The sequence below is a fragment of the Bufo gargarizans genome, chromosome 4 (assembly GCF_014858855.1).
Source record: "Bufo gargarizans isolate SCDJY-AF-19 chromosome 4, ASM1485885v1, whole genome shotgun sequence".
NCBI classification, from domain to species: domain Eukaryota; kingdom Metazoa; phylum Chordata; class Amphibia; order Anura; family Bufonidae; genus Bufo; species Bufo gargarizans.
Window position 1 is genome coordinate 42,807,059 of NC_058083.1, and position 18,427 is coordinate 42,825,485.

Sequence of the window (18,427 nt, forward strand, 5' to 3'; positions counted from 1 at the left end):
GTGCTGCACTGTGGTATTTGGTTCTGCAGGGGCAGTATCTTGTGCTGTACTGTAGTATTTGGTTCTGCAGGGGCAGTATCTTGTGCTGCACTGTGGTATTTGGTTCTGCAGGGGCGGTATCTTGTGCTGCACTGTGGTATTTGGTCCTGCAGGGGTGGTATCTTGTGCTGCACTGTGGTATTTGATTTTGCAGGGGCAGTATCTTGTGCTGCACTGTGGTATTTGGTTCTGCAGGGGCAGTATCTTGTGCTGCACTGTGGTATTTGGTTCTGCAGGGGCAGTATCTTGTGCTGCACTGTGGTTTTTGGTTTTTCAGGGGCAGTATAATGTGCTGCGATGTGGTATTTGGTTCTGCAGGGACAGTATCTCGTGCTGCACTGTGGTATTTGGTTCTGCAGGGGCAGTATAATGTGCTGCACTGTGGTATTTGGTCCTGCAGAACAGTATAATGTGCTGTGATGTGGTATTTGGTTCTGCAGGGGCAGTATCTTGTGCTGCACTGTGGCATTTAGTTTTGCAGGGGCAGTATAATGTGCTGCAATGTGGTATTTTGGTTCTGCAGGGGCAATATCTTGTGCTGCACTGTGGTATTTGGTTCTGCAGGGGCAGTATCTTGTGCTGCACTGTGGTATTTGGTTCTGCAGGGGCAGTATCTTGTGCTGCACTGTGGTATTTGGTTCTGCAGGGGCAGTATCTTGTGCTGCACTGTGGTATTTGGTTCTGCAGGGGCAGTATCTTGTGCTGCACTGTGGTATTGAGTTCTGCAGGGGCAGTATCTTGTGCTGCACTGTGGTATTTGGTTCTGCAGGGGCAGTATCTTGTGCTGCACTGTGGTATTGAGTTCTGCAGGGGCAGTATCTTGTGCTGCACTGTGGTATTTTGGTCCTGCAGGGGTGGTATCTTGTGCTGCACTGTGGTATTTGGTTCTGCAGGGGCGGTATCTTGTGCTGCACTATTGCTGCCCCTCCTATTTCTGGTATCCCTGCCTACTCGTGTTGGCCTGCCTTCAGTCAATCTGCACCTGCTTACAACATGGGGCCACTTTTAGTTTTTTCCAGGGCCACTATAAGTTGCCAGTCCACCCCCGGCAGAGATAGCCGCTGCCCTCAGACTCTGGTGCCTCAGAAGGTCCAAAGGGTCCTCTGCCATATGAGTAGAGACCAGTTTTATAAATGCACTTGTGTTATAGATTTTGCATTGGAGCCCACAAGCTTCAATTTAGGCTTCTGTAACGCCCCCCCCCCCCCCCCCCCCCCCCCCCACACACACAAATAGGAACCCCAATGCAATTGCATCCTGGGCCCCCATTACTATTAAACTCTATCTATACGGCTATATGAGCGGTGACACCTCTATTATAAAGCTGGAGGCAGATATTACAAGATCACACCATTAGCAGTAGGTGAGAAGAACATCTCACCACCTCCCTCTCACAGCACAGAGCATGCGCACTACAATTTTCCATGGAGTTTTTTTTACTTATGTGATATTGTTATCAATATTGATTCTTGTTGATATTTTCATTGGGCAGAATGCAGAATATACCGTTCACCGGTGGAATATACAGAAGGTTCTCGTCTGCAGCCCACAAGGGCGGGTGAGATTAAGCAGGGGCCCTATTTCTCCTCTATCGGCTAAATAATGTGTTTAGATAAATCATTCTCCACTCTGACTTTTCTTAATGCTTCTGCTCACGCGTTTCTATTGATTGCAAGGTTCTCTGCGAACGCCTCAGCGCAGATCAGTCCATCTGCACATACACAAGATCCAGCAATCAGGTAACAGCCTCGTGACGCCTCGGTGCACAGTCAATAGCTCAATCACACTGCAGCCGAGCAGTCAACTTATGTGTGTTAACCTATTGGCCTACGTATGGCGCGCCTCAGTCTCACCGAGAAGCGAAGGTAAAATAAGTGTGACTTTCCCAGTATCCTCCACCAGACGGCAAGAGCTGCCGCTTAAGACAACTCGGGCTCTGTCTATGGATGATGGATCCAGTGAAAATTCCAATAATCTGGGAGTGTCAGGTTATAGCAAGGTCCAAAACGTTTAACACGTGTGTAGAAGCGGAAAGTATTCGGCCGCAAGGATATCACATGTGCTGGTTGCCATTTTGGGCTGTAGGTTGCCATTACTTGGTTGCCAGCTCCATTGATCTTAGCTTGTATGGACAGTCGTCTGACATGACGGCCTAACCAGGAATATTGCCTGGTAGGGTCAATCATGCTGAGTAAAACGATATATTTCCTTCCTCTCTAGGGTTAATAAGTGCTGACATATATTAATTTTCATATTTATGTAAAATAGGTATTTGGAGCACCAGAGGGCTGGCCATAGTGCTCGGAGAACCATTAGTGCGGAGTCCCCTGTGCTTTCTGTACCTCCCTCTCCCCTTCGAGTGAGGGCTGGAAAAGATGTGTTGTCACGGCTCAGTTACTCGGCGCTTGCGCAGTAAATCTGCTGAGTTTGGAAAGTAGTGCTCATCAGATCCACTGCGCAGGCGCCAAGTCAATGAGCCAACTCAACACTTGTGCAATCAGTCTTCTGCTGCTGTGTCCTAAGCTCAGGAAGCAGCATCAGATTTTCTGCACGAGTCATTGAGCCGTGAGGTACACAAAGCACAGGGGGCATTGCGCTAGCGGTGCTCCTAGCACTATGGCCAGCCTCCTGGTGCTCCAAATAGCTAATTTACATAAGTATAACAATTAATCTGTCAGCATTTATTAACCCTAGAGAGGTAAGAAATATTGTTTTACTCAGCATGATCCACCCTACCAGGCAATATTCCTGGTTTGGTAGGGTCATGCTAATCTTCTCTGTATCGTTCCAATTTTAGAATATGTGCTGCCGAAGCGAGCACTGGTTTGGTAGGGTCGATCGTGCTGACAGAGGCCAAAATTAGGTTAGTGAAGGTGTTAGTGCTAGCATCCCTGGTGTTCTGTGGTTAGTAAAAGGAGTCATTTAAACCTGCTATCCAGTGTTTAATCCCTTCTGCAGGCTCTAGTCTTGCCCATTCAGGGTTACAAATACATGGCTGCTTTCTTCCCAAAACAGCACCACATCCACCCACAGGTTGTCTGTGGTATTACAGCTCCATTTAGGAAATGTGTAATTTCCTTCCTTGTGCAGCCGACTCCTAATACATTATAATGAATGGGGTTTTAGATTTCCCATGTGGAAAAAAGATATTTCTATACCCCTCCCCACAAATAGAGCTTTTCCCGTACAGTACAGTACATCGCCTGGATCTACTTGACGTTGCGCTGGTTTATTATATATTTTGCAGTACACGGCTTGGACAGATGCTTTCCGATTAAGAACCATAAGTGCAGATGATATCCCTCGTAATACGCTCACCTGGAGGCTCACCGATCTGTATATGCAAACATGCCTTATGGCTTATATGTATCTGACCCAATAACCATTGGCAAATATGTATCACTGTGAGCCTATATAGAGGTCATGGCGGGCTCGACTGGTATCCATGTCATGAGCATCATATATGGTTTACTTTCCTTGTAACAGCTGATTTAATGGCTCCCAACAACACCGATCACCCCGTTTTGGTCCAATGAATGGAGGTTGTTTAAAGTGGACAAGCCCTTTAAGTATATTAATGGATTATAACAGTGTTGCATGTATGTAGCTGGTCATACACACTAGATAATTGTCAGCGAACCAGGAATAGCTGGGCATTATTATTATTATTATTAGTTATTTGATACCACCATTAATTCCATGGCGTTGTACATACAGATGGGGTTAAACATACATAATATAAAAATTCTAATACGATAAACATGAATCTAGTAGACTGGTTCAGAGGGGGAGAGGACCCTGCTTGCAACAACTTACAATCTACAAGAGAAAATGGAAGGACAGTGAGGGTAGAAGCTGCTCATCTGGATGTGTGGTGGTACCATGCCTATTGCAGATGGTAGGCTTTCCTAAAGAGGTGGGCTTTCAGGTTACTCTTGAAGGTTTGGATGTTGGGGGAGAGTCGGATGTGCTGGGGTAGCAAGTTCCAGAGTATGGGGGATGCACGGGAGAAATCTTGTAGACGACTGTGTGAAGAATAGACAAGAAGAGAATAAAGAGGAAGGTCCTGTGAGGATCGAAGGTTATGTGTGGGTATGTATCTGGAAAGCCGGTCAGAGATGTAAGGAGGGGACAGGTTGCGGACAGCCTTATATGTAGTTGTTAGTATCCTCAACTGAATTCAGCAGAGTTGAGAATAGATTGGAGGAGTGCGAAATTGCTAGATGGAAGGCCACAGAGGATGATGTTTCAGTAGTCCAGACGGGAGATGATGAGGGCATGCTCTAGCATTTTAGTTGACTCAGGGGTGAGGAAGCAGCAAACACAAGAGATGTTCTTGAGTTGAAAGTGGCGGAGGTGGTGAGGGTTTGGATGTGTGACTTGAAGGACAGGGAAGAATCAAATGTTATCCTCAATCAGCAGATCTGTGAGACTGAAAAAAGTGTCATGCCAATAATTGTAATGGATTGGTCAGGTAGGGGGGGCTGAGTGACATGGAGGAAAGATGATGAATTCAGTTTTCTCCATGTTGAGTTTTAAGAAGCGGGAGGAGAAGAATAAAGACATAGCTGACAGATACGCCAGGATTCTGGATAGCAAGGAAGTGACATCTGGGTCACAGAGGTAGATATGGGTGTTGTCAGCATAAAGGTGGTATTGGAAGCCATGGTACTTTATGTTAGGAGAGATAAGAATCAGGCAGTTAAATTGCAACATGCACAATCCTTTGAGATAAGCTGCCACCAGAGGTTCAGGCCAGTAGTTTGTATGAGGGGTCAGTAGAAATAACCATCTATCTAATGTGTATGGCCATTGGTCTACTTCTTGGAATTCTAGGCTATGACCTTGGGTTTGACCTTGGTCTATAGCCAGCCACCATTACATCCTCAATCCCTACTCCGACATTGAGCCTGGGAAGAGGCGGCCATCCAGCTCAACCAGTCTAACTCAAGTATGTCAACAAACTAAATGTATAATCCAACTCTTAAATTGGCCAAAACTAGGGCAGAGGCTAGTGGGGTAGGTGTCCCAGGTGCTGGATGCCAAGGAGAACACCAACAAGCCAATCTGCCTTTGCCAGGAAATATACATACAGAGTAAGGGCAACAAAAACTGAAAATTGGTCCCAAATGAAGGAAGGATTCTGCGTCAATGTCTTTCCCTAAGGGTATATTTTACTGTGATTTGACTACTTTATACAAAGTTGGAGATGAATACTTAGTCACCTCATCCTGAAAACCCAAATGCTTGGATATGGCAAACGATTTATTATAGTAATGCAGGCTATATGGATGTGATGGGATATCAAGTGCTGCCTGATCACACAGCGCCGTCTACTGAGAAGGTCAGCTAAGTAGATAGAAGTGTTAAGCAGAATGTAATTACCCGCTCTGTGTTTTCATTCACGGACAATAATGAACCGCTCTAATCTTTACCAAGACGCAAGGAAAAGGTTGAGTGAAACATAGACAGCAGCTGTCTCTGAGGGCTCCATTGTTAAATACTACGTAAAGAATATAATATACGTCTGTCTGTAATAAGTACTGTAAAACAGGACTGAATAAAGATATTAATGAAGTGAGAGCTCGGAGAAGATCTCATTCCAAAACAATGGACATTGAGGTGGTCCCTTGATATACCAATCTCCACTATTCTCAGTAAGCTTTCCACCACATTTTGGAGCTTGCATGGGCCTTCAATGAAGTTATAGACATAAACTTTTAGCAAACACTTCTAGAAGTGGTTTATGTCCTGCAAGAACATACAATTGGGCATGTTTGAATGCAACATGCGTCATCCTTTGTTTCCCTGACATCTGTGGTCTGGGGATGGTTGAGATGCCCCTATACACATTAGGTGGTCGATTCAATGTAATGTGTATGCCCACCTTAGACTTGACAGTTTTTTTTTCTTAAAAACTTCTTTGTGATCACAGTTATCATTTGGTGGCTACTTAATGCTCTATGATTACATAATACTTTCTATTTCGTGGAATTGGTACCATGTTAAGGTGGGTCTATTAGTAGTCAGTGAGTCGATGAGCTTGTTAGTTAGCATATTGAAATATGACTCCTTGAAATGTCAACATATCAAAACATGGCTCACTGGAGGATCCTTCCACGGTCAACTCAGCATATCGTAAAACTCATTGGAGTATCCTTCCATGGTCAAGTCAGCATGTTAAAACATGGCTTACTGGATGATCCTTTCATGGTTAAGTCATTATATAGAAACATGGCTTCACTGGATTATTCTTGAATGGTGAAGTCTATACATCATAAAATGGCTTCAATAGAGGATTCTTCCATGGTCAAGTCAGCATATGGAAACATAGCTCCACTGGAAGATCCTTTCATGGTCAAGTCAGCTTTTCAAAACATGGCTGTGACGAGACCAATCTCGCCACATTGCTTTGGAGAAGCCTGGTTGCCCGTCTGCTTTAGACTATGGCCCCATGTTGAAACGCTTGATTTTCCCCTGCAAAGACATGAAAGCCGGGTCATTTGGTACTTGCCCTATTTGCACAGTGATACCCCAGATAGCTATGCTATGGAGCCCATTCGGATAACGAAAGACTATGTGAAAGACTTTGGCTCCATGGCGATTCTACTGTATTCGTTTAGTCTGAGTGCCATTCACCTAATAATATGCGCTCAGACCTGATCTATCTGGGGATATTTTTAAATGTCTATGTTTTATGCAATACCTGCACCGTTAAATATTCTTATGTCTTTTATTGTCTTTTGCTACCATGTGGCTAATGGATTTTTGCCTCTTGGAGATAAATTGGATTACTTCCCAATTATCTCCAGGACAGAAGACATTGTGTAAAACTGTGTATTCTCCTGCCTGTGATAATTACATTAACCCATTGTGTAAGGTAATTGTATCACATGCAGAGGGGAGGATTTTGTGTGGGAGTGTCTGAGTGTATTGTACGGGGTTACTGGTTGTTTTACAAAACCCTTTGGGTGGTACTAATGTGTAAGAATGTGTATATAAGAACAATAATCCCACAGCTCTGGCTGTCCACTGCTTTACCTTCAACACAGAGCTTGGTCTTGTTCTTGGGGGGATTGTATGCTGCTCCAGTTCGACTGCTAGGAGTGTAAACCTTTCCTATTGTTTTTACTATTTGGCTGTATGCAGCATTCATATGGTTTCCAGTTCTGGAGATTGGCGTCTTTAGTAGCTGCCTGTGCACCTGGAAAGGGAATATCTCTTAAATGGCTTTTACCCCCGTTTATGCCCGGTGTGCTGTTACAATGGCTAACTGAAGGATCCTTTCATGGTCAGGTCATCATATCAAAAAAAACATGGCTTCACTGGAGTTTCCTGGAATAGCCAAGTCTACTCATCAAACATAGCCTCACTGAAAGATGCTTCCGTGGTCAAGTCAGCCTATTAAAACATGGTCTAGGGTATCCTTTTATGGTCAAGTTTGATACTTTCCTCTCAATGAAAAGAAAGATGGTATTAGACTTTTATTAAGAGCCCTTGTGCATGATTTTAAAGCTCCCATTTGCCCAATGTGGTCAAGAGAATTACATGTCTTCTACCACTTCTGTATATTGGCAGGTGACAAAGCTGCACTCCAAAGTTAACACTCCAAAGACAAACTTGCTCCTCCCCCTTAAAAGGCAGTGGCCCATAAATATTTGGTTACCCTGTAACAAAAAGAATAACAAAAAGAACATTTGGAAACCTTAAGAATTACCTAATGAACAATTACAATAGGAATCAGGTTTGAGAAGGTCTGAAAGATTTTCTGCTCATTAGTGATCTGACAGCCTATTTTGGTTTCACTTTGTTGTGTGTTGCTTGTATGTCCACACCTCCTGTTCAGGTGTGGATCATGTGACCTTTACCTCCCCCTATTTAGTTTGACTTCACCCATCACTCCTTGCTCTGGATAGCTTCATTTGGTGTTGGAAGAGCTGGAGTGTGGTTCTAGTTGAAGTCCTGATCATCCATCATCCTTAGAAGTTAAGTGTTCCGCTTGTTGTGTTTTGTATTCCTCCCTCCCCCTCTGTGGTTTACTAGGCCTCAGTGAGACGCTGGTTCCTTCACCAGGGAAGGAGCGGGTTGTCTCTGCCCTGTCATTAAGTCTAGGGCATCTGAGGGCCACCAGGGTTTTCTAGGTTCCTGTGTATGAGCATCTCTACCATCGAGAGGTGCCCATACGGATAGGAGTTAGGGCCAGGAGCAGGGTTTCATAGGTAGTGACCCTTTTTCTTCCCTAGCGGTGAGGCCTAGTGTCTTTTCCCTTTCGTCTTGTTGTTTTTTGGTGTTTTCCCCTACTACATCCGTGACGTTATCCAGAGCCCATACCGCCATTTTTTGTTCTGATCTGTGCAGCTATGGATGCTATGACTGCACTGGTCGAACAGATGCAGAATCTGACTTTGGAGGTAGCAGACCTCCGTGCGATGGTTTTGCAGATTCAGAGCCCACAGGCTGCTGGTTCCGGTGGTGGGTTCCAGGCCTGCCCTGAACCGAAGGTAGCTCTCCCGGACAGGTTTTCCGGGGGTAGTGACAATTTCATCCGATTCAGGGAGTCATGTAAATTATACTTTAGGCTTCGTCCATATTCTTCTGGTGATGAGTGTGAACGTGTGGGTATGATTATTTCATTACTTAAAGAGGACGCCCAATCTTGGGCTTTTTCTCTGCCGACCGGATCACCGTCCCTCCGGTCGGTAGATTAATTCTTTAGAGCCTTGGGTCTTATCTATGATGACCCGGATCGGATCTTTTAGGCCGAGACCAAGTTACGGGGTTTGCGGCAGGGAGAACGTTCTGCGGAGACCTTTTGCTCTGAATTTAGGAGATGGGCTACGGATACAGAGTGGAACGATTCTGCTCTCCATAGCCAATTCTGCCAGGGTCTCTCTGAGAGACTGCAGGACGCATTGGCTTTTCATGAAAATCCTGAGTCATTGGAAGCAGCTATGTCCCTTGCTGTACGTCTTGATAGACGCCTGAGGAAGAGATCTAGGGGTCCTCACCTTCAGAACGTACTGTCCAATAAGGGTACTGCTTCCTTTGACACTTATAGTGGAGAGACTCGGGTGGTTGTGCCTTGTGATAAGCCTATGCAGTAAGGAGGAGCTACTCCTGGAACTACTGGCAAAAGCTTGGGTCATGTGAAAGGAGTCTGCTTTTGCTGTGGCAAGAAGGGACATTTTGTGAATATTTGTCCGTACTTGCAGCATCAAGGTGTAAACAAAAGGAAAAAAAAGTTTAATCCCCATATTACTATTGGTGGTGTGGGTGGGCAGCAAGAAAACCTACTCTTGTATTTTACTGGTAGTACCCGTTTTCTCCTGTCCGCCGAGGTGGCGCTAGAGTCCAAAACTGTGAAAATCAAAGCTTTTATCGACAGTGGGGCAGGAGTTAAGAGTGGTAAACCGGGAGTATGACTGTCCCGTCAATCTTATTCCCTGAGCTAAATTGCCCAAATCTCAGTTGTATAATCTTTCGGAACCCGAAAGAAAGGCTATGCGAGAGTATATCACCGAGAGTTTGGCAAAGGGACATATTAGACCATCCAAGTCCCCAGTGGCTGCTGGATTTTTCTTTGTAAAGAAAAAGGATGGTACCCTGAGACCATGTCTGGACTTCCGTGAGCTCAATCCTATTACCGTCTGTGATCCTTACCCCCTTCCTTTGATTCCGGATTTGTTTAGTCAGATTGTTGGTGCCAAGGTGTTCTGTAGATTGGATCTGAGGGGGGCATGTAATCTGGTAAGGATCAAGCAGGGGGATGAGTGGAAGACCGCATTTAATACCCCTGAGGGTCATTTTGAAAACCTGGTCATGCCCTTTGGGTTAACCAATGCTCCTGCGGTTTTTCAACACTTTGTCAATGACATCTTTCATCATCTGGTGGGGAGGTTTGTCGTTGTATACCTTGATGACATACTAATTTATTCGCCTAATATGGAGACTCATCAGGATCATGTGAAACAGGTGTTACAGATCCTAAGAGAGAATAAGTAGTATGCTAAGATGGAAAAGTGTGTATTTGCTGTACAGGTAGTGCAATTTCTGGGTTACCTGCTCTCATCCTCAGGTTTTCGTATGGATCCCGAGAAGGTCCGTGTTGTGGTGGACTGGGCATTTAATCCACATGAGGGGGGAGTATTATTTTCTGGTGAATGTTTAGACGGCACTGTAATAAATATTGGCTAAGGCTGGAAAATGAATTCTTGCACTGGTCTCAAGCCACAGAGACACAGAGATGGTGTATCTAAGCTGAGTATCTTTGATACTATCTTGAAGAACCCTTAAACCTCCACATCTGCCATTAGGAAATTTCAATAATTCAAGCCCTTGCAGATATGTTGGAGAAAAGCCTACTGGATTTTCACCTTTAGGACTCCCTGAGATATCTGTCACTGGTACTCTACTGGCCCCAGAACTTGGGTACTAGGTTCTCCCCAGACTTATCCTTTGATTAATCTAAATGGATCTAAGCAGGAATTAATTTACCACACCAACAGGAACGTTATATATGGCGGCCACGTTTGTCATATGCAGTAAAGAATTTAAGGACCATATTGTAGGCAAGCAAGTTTAAAATCCGAGACGGTCATCAACACTTGGTCGTTTGGAGCACCAGTCAGTGACAAAAAGGGAGAGTCAAGTCAAATTAAAATTGCATATAGTTCTGGAGGAGTTAGGGTGATGGCTGACAGTCAACAGCCATCAAATGTCTGTCTACCTTCATGAGACATCAATGTTGTGAAGACCTTATCTGTTTGTGGTGTAATAGAGTATCCCTAGTGGATCAAAAGGGTCAACTATGAAGTAAAAACAAGACAAAAGACAAAAATGGAACCTGAAGATGGCCATATACCTTCAGACATGTATGCATGCATTCTCAATAGGAACAGGGGAAAAGCTGCTTTCAGACATCTCCATTGAGAACATCTAATGAAAAGCCTTGGCTTCCCCAACATCTGCCTTTGAGATCCAGTCCCACGGAAATTGGTGGGTTTTTCTATTGTGCATGTCTAGCCAAAGTCTACGCATATAGTCTGCTACCCATGGTCATTTGGAGCACCAGTACGTGGGATCTGATCCCCTTGTGGTGGAATAGAATAACCCCAGTGAATCACAGGGGCATATAAGACATTTTTGAGTCTGATTGAAATAAAAAGACTTCAATTTCAAAGACAAAACTATTTTTACAAAGTGCTCTATATTCATTACTTAAGGTGTGCAGAGGTAGGAGTCGCATTCTTTCATTGGTGCCTGAGGATGCCCAAAAACCACTTGCCACATAAGACGACGCCAGTATTATAAATGCCACATGGTAGGGGGGAGCACTGTTACATACTTTGCACTGGGGTCCAGGAGCTTCAAGTTGCTACTCTAAGTTATCGATTTTGCAGAAGAGGAAGTGCAGCCATATTGGTTGTTACTTTTTAGCAAGATGTCATATTATGTACTTACAAAGTGACTCAGGTTTTTATTGATATGAAAGGGGTTTTCTCATAAGCACAGAATGGATGAAATGTGTATTGTGTATGATTGCTGGGAGTCCGACCACTGACATCTCCACCGATGATGCTATTTCCAACAGTCCCATAGAAATTAATGAAGTGGTGGTCACCCTTGTTCAATACCATTCCTTTCACACAGCAGACTCAGGTATTCCTGTTCTCATGATTGGTAGGTAGTTGGAACCCCAGTGATTATACATTTATCGTCTATACCACAATGGGTTTTTTTTATTGGAGAAATCCTTTAAATAATAATAAAAAATTGATATCCACTGAATATAATTTTTTACATTGTTTTTATATTTTTTTTATCAAGAAATGTCGTAATCATTGGTAGATGTTTCCGAGACAACAAGCAGAAGTCCTGTAGAATCCACTTCTTGCAATCAAGGGACCCATGTACCGTTTATGCTGTCCATGCCTTTTTTTATATATATATATTCTCCTTGGGGTAAGATTATACAGTAGGTTTAGCTATAGTCCTGTGGATAATCACATCATGATGAGTGCCATAGGGCACACTGAGCTCGTTTACATCTCTGTGTTACCAAGGTCATAATTGCACTAGACGCAACCCGTCTGGAGTTCATAAAAATCTAAAAACCTGTCACTTATTTTGTACAGCGGAGAAAACAATCATCTGCTTGAGGCGCCAGAACTGGAGAGGGAAGAGGAGGGGGCAGCACATTGAGAACATTGTGCCGCTTCCTCCATAGTTGTATGGATCACAAGATGATTTAAGGAACTCTTGGGTAATCTAGTCATGAGAGCCGCCATAGGTTGCTCTCTTAACTACGCATCCATCACGCAACTGAAGGCTTCCCCCCAACGCGCTGCTCAGCTATGGTCCATGCGGGAGAATTAATAGGTCTTGCAGGATTAATGCCTGACTTCTCCTAGGATCATTCCTCGCTTTCTATCCTTCATATTTACATACATAATGCGCTCTTCAGAGAGCCCGTGGCGGGCAGAGAAACCTAATCATCCTCGGTCCCTAGAGAGGACAATGAATGGAAGAGTGCAGTGGATTAATCCACGAGGGCAACGGTCAGGTCTGCTCTGTATGTAGACATGGCCGAGATGAAAAAAATGGAAAACATAACCCTTGTGAATAGGAATGGTCTGCAGGAACAATTTTTTTCCGTATGGGGTGCATATTAAATCTGCTGCCATAGTGTGAGATACGGATATCCAGCTGTTCTCCTCATGCCTGCGCATGTTGCTTTGCGCGCAGATGTGTTTTAGATGTTGTGCAGCTAGACATGTGCGCAACCTGCAGATTTTCTCTCTCCAACTAAGAAGGCCTGCCCTTCCTGATGTGATGTCAGAGCTATGCTACCTGCCCTGACAATCAGATGTCTCTTCTTGCTGCTTCTCCTCCCCTCTCACTGAAGTATCGGTTGAGAAGCTGCAGCTTCATCCCCCTCCTCCCAGTATTATTCTAGATGGATTTTTGGGAATGGTTTAGAGGTTTCTGAACATTTAGAGAGAGCCTGTAGACTGGGAAAGAGGAAGTACAGGCTCCTGCAAGCTGAGGAAGATGTCATCTTCCCCTATTAGGATATATCATTTCATATGTACCCATATTCTCATGAATTATGCAAATACAATGCAAACCCATAAGGTTTTCTTTCAACCAGTCTAAGTTTTGGCTTTTCACTAGCATGTTCCAAAACTTACTAACTAACCTCTGGGACCCCCACTAACTCCTAGCATGAAGGGGCTTGAGGGCTAGTGAAGTGCAATGGTTTCACAGAGCGTGGACCTCAAGAGTGTCGATCCTTTCCATTGCAGTGGATTTGACTAAGGGATTTCCTGGTATTCACCCTTTAACCACTGTATATGGATCAAGACTTCGCTGCAGGGAACCTCAGGTCACAAGAAGTGACGCCAGGACATGGTGGGAAATCACTAGGCAGAAGTCATAGTCAGTCAGAGACAGAGACTTTTCCAGGTACTCACTGAAGCACTTTCGATTCAAGCATAATTTATTTGGACCAGTATACAATTGGAAGGGCAATTCCACCAAATCAGACAGAACTGAATTGTAGGAAATTCACTCATCTCTATTGCTTGGCTGTTTCCGTAACCTCCATAGACATGAATAGCGAGCGCTGCTGGCTTACCTGTAGGTACAAGGGTCAGGGTACTCCCAATTTCCCAAGTAGGTCAAGGAGCCAAAAACCCCAAAAAAAATCCTCAATGCAAAAAAGAGTTAAGCTGGACGCTGTGCCATAGCTGCGGCACCGGTATAGCTCCAGCTGAAGAAGACGTGTTATGTGCCATGTGCTCATCCACCCTGGCTTCCGTTTCGTTGGCAGCCATGACTGCAGGCGACCGGGTTTATTTTATCTCCGTAGAAGCTGAGGGTTGAAGTCGTTTCTCCGGCTTGCTGAATTGCTAATCAAGCTCAAGATGACTTCAGTGCGAAGGAGAATGGTGCGCAAGCGTCTGAGTGCTGCGATCATCAATCTTAATATGCTTCTGCACGCCATCTGCAAACCGACAAATGCCACAGGAGAGGATTGAGGAGGGATTGCTTGGAACGGGACGGAACACCGCAGAGAAGGTGCAGATACATTGTAACCACGCATGGAGCCTTTAGATTGGAGGCCTCTTGTCACTGACAGTCATGCTGGATTATCTTTGACTGATTTCCAATCAAGAAACTTCTGTGTGTTCTCAAGTATGTGCCCCCCTCACCTCTCATCTATTAGAGGGCTCGGCTATACCAGCGACATGCATAGAGAATGTAATGTCTAGTATACATCTCTGCGATCCCCATGGACCAGCGGTACTATGGGTCATATTGAGAAGGCCTGCTTTGGTTTGGGGGCACTCAAGAGTCCTGAATCAATCCTAATGAGCACCCTCGGGAGATGTTGGAATGCTGGCTGTAAACCAGTGCCCACCCTCACCAACGCTCCAGTGGTCAACGTGTGCCATGTTCAAAATAGGGATGGTTACTGCAACAAAGAGGGAATCAATCCAGATTAAAGGGAATCGATCAGCAGGATCAACACTATTAAACAAGGCACACTGCATGGTGGGGTTGATCTTGCTGATTAAAATGATGCCTGTCTTGTAAAAATCGGTTGTGGCATTCCCAAGAAAAAAGGACTGACAGCTTCAGTGCACTGAAGGGTGTGGCCTAGCCTTAAAGTGCACCTCAGCTTTTCAGTGCTGGCCACGCCCATCAGTGCACTGAAGGGTGTGGCCTAGCCTCAAAGTGCACCTCAGCTTTTCAGTGCTGGCCACGCCCATCAGTGCACTGAAGCCCTCATTTGCATGAAGAATAAAAGTCTTTTTCCTCGGGAACACCACAACCGATTTTCACAATACAGGTATCGTTTAAATCAGCAGGATCAGCCCTACCAGGCAGTATCCATGGTTTAAAAGGGTTAAACCATTCATACTGACGTGCTCTTAAAAGGGGTTATCCAGGATTAGTAAAACATTACATCTTTCTTCTACAAACAGTGCCACACCTGTCCACAGGCTATGAGTGATATTGCAGCCCAGTTCTATTCACTTCACCGGAGCCGAGCTGCATTATGAGACACGTCGTATGTACAGGTGTGATGCTGTTTTTGGGAAGAAAGCAGCCGCGTTTCTCAATTTCTGATCAATCCTTGGAGGGCAATCAATTGTGCAGCTGTAGGAGGAGAAGAGGTTGCAGTCAAACTGGGTCCTGGTGTCCCAGGGGTACAAAATACTCCTCTACCAGCGGTATTATAAACGACTGGCAAATGTCAGGTACCCTATTCTAATTTTGTATTTGGGTCAAATAGTGAGTAAATCCTCCAGACAACACTCAATGGAGTCTTAAAGGGGTTGTCCCATCTCCATAACTGGTTGCCATCTTGTATAAAAAAGAAGGCACTTACTTTTTCAGAAGTGCCTCGTTTTCCTGTTAGACCTCCCCTTCCCTCTCGTTGTGGGGGTTTATGGTCACTGCTTGTGAGGTATGATCTCTCCTCAGTGTGCACAAGTGCGCAAGCACTGAGGCTCCCGATCCAGCCGCTGCTCTGCAGTGCCTCCTGTCTCAATGGGACAGCTCCAGGACATGTACAGTCCTGCGATGCGGAGAGAAAAGCAGCTGCTAAGTTCAGGGCTTAGACAGTACACTTTCTATAAGCAGGGGTGCACCATCAATGAGGCGAGGTGAGGCATCAGGTAGGGGCAAGAGGGGGGCAGCGGAAGGGGGATTATCTGTTTCTGCAGTATAGTATTGGGAAGCACAGTGGGCACAGTATGTGGCGCTGTATTACCCTGTATGTTTTTTAGCGCCGTACGTAATGTTTTCCAAGTATGTCTTTAACAGTAGGGCTGGAGGGAAGGGGTTAGGTTAAGAAATTGGCATTGGGGGGTTGGGGCGCCGTTTCAGTTTTTGCCTCAGGCAGTAGAAAGGCTAGGTGCCCCCCTGGCTCTAAGGCATCTGGAGCACGCACGCGCAGGCAAGCAGCGCAACGGCATCACCAGATTGCAGCTTGCCGTCAATTAAACAAAAGGTTAATAAAAACTTCTTCTAGAAGAAGTTGGGGAGCTATAACCACCGTCCGGCCACCATAGATGGCCTATCTTTTTGCAGTGCCATAGGTTGCCTTAACCCGGTGTAAGTGCCGGTTCTTGATCACATATTCCTGTTTGTTCCTTTATTCCCTGAGCAGATAAGAACTCGTGGGCAAAGATTTATCATGTGGCAGACATTTATTACAGTTATTAGATTTTCAGAGGTGGCCGGTTCTGCGAGCTGCATCTAATCGCTATCTGCCGCAGAAGACTTTATCTTCTTCAGATGTTTTTTTGCCCCAAAGCTAAAGTGGAAATAAACTAAAAGAATATAAGGAACTAACTGAATACAAATAGACTAAGGGGTGATGCCCTGAAGGTGGCAGGACTATGCCAGACAGAGAGCCGACCTTACACATATGATATACTGTTCTCTATCACGCCGTTCTCGTCACAGCTTTTCAAGATGGAGGTTTTTTTTATTTCACTTTGGGTGACTAGTCTAGCTCCTATGGTGGTTGCAAATTGGTTTATTGGTTTTATTATGTGCAAAGCAGCCATATCAATCGTAGAATCATCAGGGGTGAACCTGTGGAGGAACTGGACCTTCAAGGTGAATGTCCTCCTTTAAGATTTTGTTTTATGCTTTTACATAGACATAGAAAATTCTGTGCTGATTAATCTCCAAATCCTCTCCGAAGAAATTGTCACTGCCTGTAGTCACCACTAGAAGGAGCTCAAGAGCTCACTGCATACTGTTTGTACATTGAACTCTATAACAGCACAGTATACGATAAGCTTCTGAGCTTCCTCTAGTGGTGACAGCAGGCAGACAGAACTTTATCATTTGAAGGGAATCTGTCAGCAGTTTTGATTAGATTATGTTAAACTGCTAACAGCATTGAGTAAGGACTGATGAGAAGAGGACAAACGTATCGTTTTGGGAACTTTTAGTATTGGGAGTAGTGAGAATATGAAGTTTTTTTTCTACCAGGTTGTGCTCCTGCAAGTGCCAAGGAGGCAACACTTCACTGTGAAGTGCACTTTGCACTGAGCTGCCTCACAGTCCCCCCCCCCCCTCTGCTTTGGATTACAGCTGTAGCATCCAACCAGGAGACTGGTACAGCTATCGCTCGGAGTAGAGGGGCAGTGCTGTGAAGTAGCTGAATGCAGACTACAACCTCATATTTACACTACTCCTGATAATAAAAGCTCCACAAAAGGTATGTTTTTGTACTGCTCTCCCCCGGCCCCTACCTACTTCTTCCGCAGTTTAGATTTCCTTTAATACTATGGGAGGGGAGGGGGGGTTGTGAATTTAAGATTCAATTTGTGCCAGAATAAAGATTAAAAAAGTTTGACATTTTGACATACGCCAATTGCGGCATTTGAAAAGTGGGTAGAGAAATAGGCATAGTTATGTTGACCGGGTGTATGTCAGGTTAATCAACTGCAAGTTTTTAAAAAGTTCCAAAAAAGGCACAATGTTACAAACAAAAAACAGGAGTAACATTTCTAGACAAAAATTTTTAAAGATTCTTAAAAATTATCAAACATTTTGTTTGCTAGTGAAATTTCTTAAATTTTGAGCACATTTCGACAGCACAGGCTCAAGCAAAACTGACTTCAAAAATCCCCCTTATGATAAATAAGCCCCACCCCACCACCACCACTATTCAAGCTCTGTACCAGAAAAATGGAACTCCAAAAAGATTTATAATAAATAAATTGAGGACCGAAAAACTCGATGTCTAACAATGTGCGCGTTCACTTTAAGCTGGAGACAATTTTGTCAACTTTAAGCTGGAGACAATTTTGTCAACTGTTGACTTTTGTGCAAATGACCTATAACGGTCCTGGTTGAGAAGTCTGGCCACATTCATGAGATACCTGTGGGAAAGAGCAATGAGATGACAGCTGACCCTGCCCTTCCACCCAATACAATTGCATGCTCAGCCGGGCTGAAAGGAGAACAAACTGCTGCCAGACTCCTCTGGTGACGGCTTCCCTGAGAACAAAAGGATCGGGCATGCCGAAATGTTGGGGAAGAGTCAGAAGGCCTCTCGTTCTTTCAACAGCCCCTTCGAACGCCAACCAGACCTGTCTCATTCTCTGACCCCAGGACTTCTTTGGTAATGGAGTCAGTGTGTTGGGAAGCCATTCCCATGACTGGCACTTTCAGGACCGACACGCTAAAGATCTGCACGAAAAAATCCGAAGCGTGTCTACTTGTGCTGTGTTTTTAGACCGCGGATTTCACCCTTTTCAATGCACAGGTGTAATCCACGGTAAATCGGCAGCTAAATCCACCCACGCGGTTGTGGTCATGGGTCTGTTGAGGATTTTTCCTCTGTAAGTTAGGTCCT

General features: G+C 44.7%; 1 protein-coding gene and 1 pseudogene across 2 annotated transcripts in view; one reads left to right on the forward strand and one right to left on the reverse strand.

Moving 5' to 3' along the window:
• The window catches only part of XKR6 (XK related 6), a 271,723-nt gene that overhangs the window by 178,956 nt on the left and 74,340 nt on the right, over positions 1-18,427 (forward strand). The window lies entirely within an intron of this gene.
• Positions 2,799-2,860, reverse strand: LOC122937021 (annotated as a pseudogene).